This window comes from Diabrotica virgifera, chromosome 3 (genome assembly GCF_917563875.1).
Source record: "Diabrotica virgifera virgifera chromosome 3, PGI_DIABVI_V3a".
Classification (NCBI taxonomy): Eukaryota; Metazoa; Arthropoda; class Insecta; order Coleoptera; family Chrysomelidae; genus Diabrotica; species Diabrotica virgifera.
Window position 1 is genome coordinate 239213153 of NC_065445.1, and position 2439 is coordinate 239215591.

At 31.9% G+C, this 2439-nt stretch overlaps 1 long non-coding RNA gene across 1 annotated transcript; it reads right to left on the reverse strand.

Moving 5' to 3' along the window:
• Positions 1–258: 258 nt before the first annotated feature.
• On the reverse strand, positions 259–2059 carry LOC126881624 (uncharacterized). Its single transcript, XR_007696935.1, has 3 exons — positions 1708–2059; positions 1456–1647; positions 259–1393 (listed from the first exon to the last, which is right to left on the reverse strand). It is a non-coding gene; the product is annotated as an uncharacterized LOC126881624 (long non-coding RNA).
• Positions 2060–2439: the final 380 nt, after the last annotated feature.

The window sequence follows — 2439 nt, forward strand, 5'->3', positions numbered from 1 at the left end:
TACACTATGTCGACATGGTGTTTTTTTATTAGTTGGATTATACACATTGGTTATATATTATCATTAAAATATAGTCATATTGTCTTTTAACTAATTATGGGATATATCAGATTTTTATTAACATCCTAAGTGCTCTAAACTTTGTTGCAAACAAACGCTAAACACAGTTGCTCGAAATGACATAGTGTAGTTTACCTCTGAGGTCCAGATGTGTAATTAATTTTATATTTGGTAAGGAAAGGTTTGTCAAATAAATACTTATTTAAGAAGAGGGAAACTCATACTCATTTATTTTAAAATAAAATATAAAAAATACATATTAAGAAATAAAATAAAAAATAATATATCTAACATAATACAGATTCAATAATGTATTCTCAGAATAAATAAACAAATTCCAGTTGAACAAGAGAAAGACAGAAGGTATATTTATATTCCAAAAATATATGGTGAAAGTACAATAGTAGAGTAGCAGTAGACAGGTAGGTAAAATAAATGATGATAAATTGATAAAGCACTGGAAACAACGATAAAGCACTAGAATCAGGCTAAATAGCATCTAAAATATGAAGACCAGAGAAGATATAATTTTGAACTATACAGGGCATACCACGATTCATATACATTCATCAAAATAGGACCACGTTCTAAGAGGAAAGATGGAAGCATATGAAATATAATTTTGAACTATACAGGGCATACCACGATCCATATACATTCATCAAAATAGGACCACGTTCTAAGAGGAAGGATAGAAGCATATGAAATATAATTTTGAACTATACAGGGCATACCACGATCCATATGCATTCATCAAAATAGGACCACGTTCTAAGAGGAAGGATGGAAGCATATGAAATACTTTCCAAAATAAACACACAAATGTCAGCTGGACATATAACGAGAGAAAGACTATAGATTAGATATAAGGAACAAACAGAATAAGACATTGATATTTTAAAAATAAAAAATTGCAAGAACAAATCCTGAAATAGATTGGAATGGAGCTGTATTCCTCAAGAGACCAAAACTCAAACAAAAAGGGCTGTCGAACAATGATCATGATATTTTGAGAAATAATAGACAAAAAAATTAAACACAATAAGAGTAGGTATTCAATAATGTATTCTCATGCAAAATATTGTTGAAAAAAATGTCACCAAAAATTTAGAAATTGTTCCACATCATTAACATGTCTATTTACCACCAGATCATTATTTACCTAGATTGTAAGGTACTGCTGTAGCACATATTATTGCAAGACATGTATATAATTTGGTTTGTAGACCTTGTTGAAGACAAGGAAACTCTTTTCCAGGTTCCAAATAGCTTTTCTACATTTCTTGTTCTCACATGAGTACTATGGTAAAAATCTTATTTTCTTGATCATTACCTAAAAAGATATTTATGTATATTAAATAACCTACTATTTATTTAGCAATTATCAATAAATACCTGGGTGTAATACTGGGGTAAGTAGATAGTGTCTGCATGCATACCCACTACTGTCATCTATTCCTATTAATAATCCTGGAATTTCACTTCTTTCCATTTCACAATTTCACTCTTAATGCTCTTAGATCAAATATTGAATGACTTGATAACCTTGTTGTTGAACAATAATACACATAATTTCTCTTCTAGTACCTACAAATTCATTTACATAAGAGCCTGAATAACATAATATATTGTATGTCTTTACAGTACCTGTACATTTTTGGAAAGCGGGGTCCTCATAAAAACTGGTTATATTCCTATAAGTAGCATAAAACCTTTATTGTTTAAGTTAATGCGCTGATTCGCTGATGAACTTCAATATTGTAATACTCCATTGTATTTTAGATTATATTTTTATCTTGAATATATCGCTTTTGTATACTTCCCGAGCGATTTTCTTCTCCAATATTATCAATAAACTCTAAAAATGCTTTTACTTCTTCATACATTTTTGTTGTAATTAGAAAAACAAAAAATATATGTTGGAACTGAATTTAAAATATTCAAAATTCAAACAATAACAAACAAAGTTAGGTTAGAATCGCGGTCTTGAGGAAGGTCGATCGATAACTTGAGATTCGCCTGTCATTTTACACTTCCCAAGACAACGTCGTGTCTCGAGATCGGTTTATAAAACACAAAGTTGGTTCAAGGTCGATCTTGAGCATCGACGCTGTCTTGAGACTCGACTATAAATACGGGCCTCAATCTCAAGGTCTAATATGGACTGGCCTTGTCCACAGATTCCCTCATAAACGCCTTGTCAAGTTAATCTGGGAGGAAGCCCCACAGGAAGAAGGCCCTTAGGATCGTATGCGTTATATTGTCTCTCCGCACTCGGAGAGACAATATATGTTCATATTTAAGAACAATGGGGCTACTCACTGACCCAACTATCATGGACAACCGTTCGAGATGGAAGCGAATTGTGCAGCCAGCAAA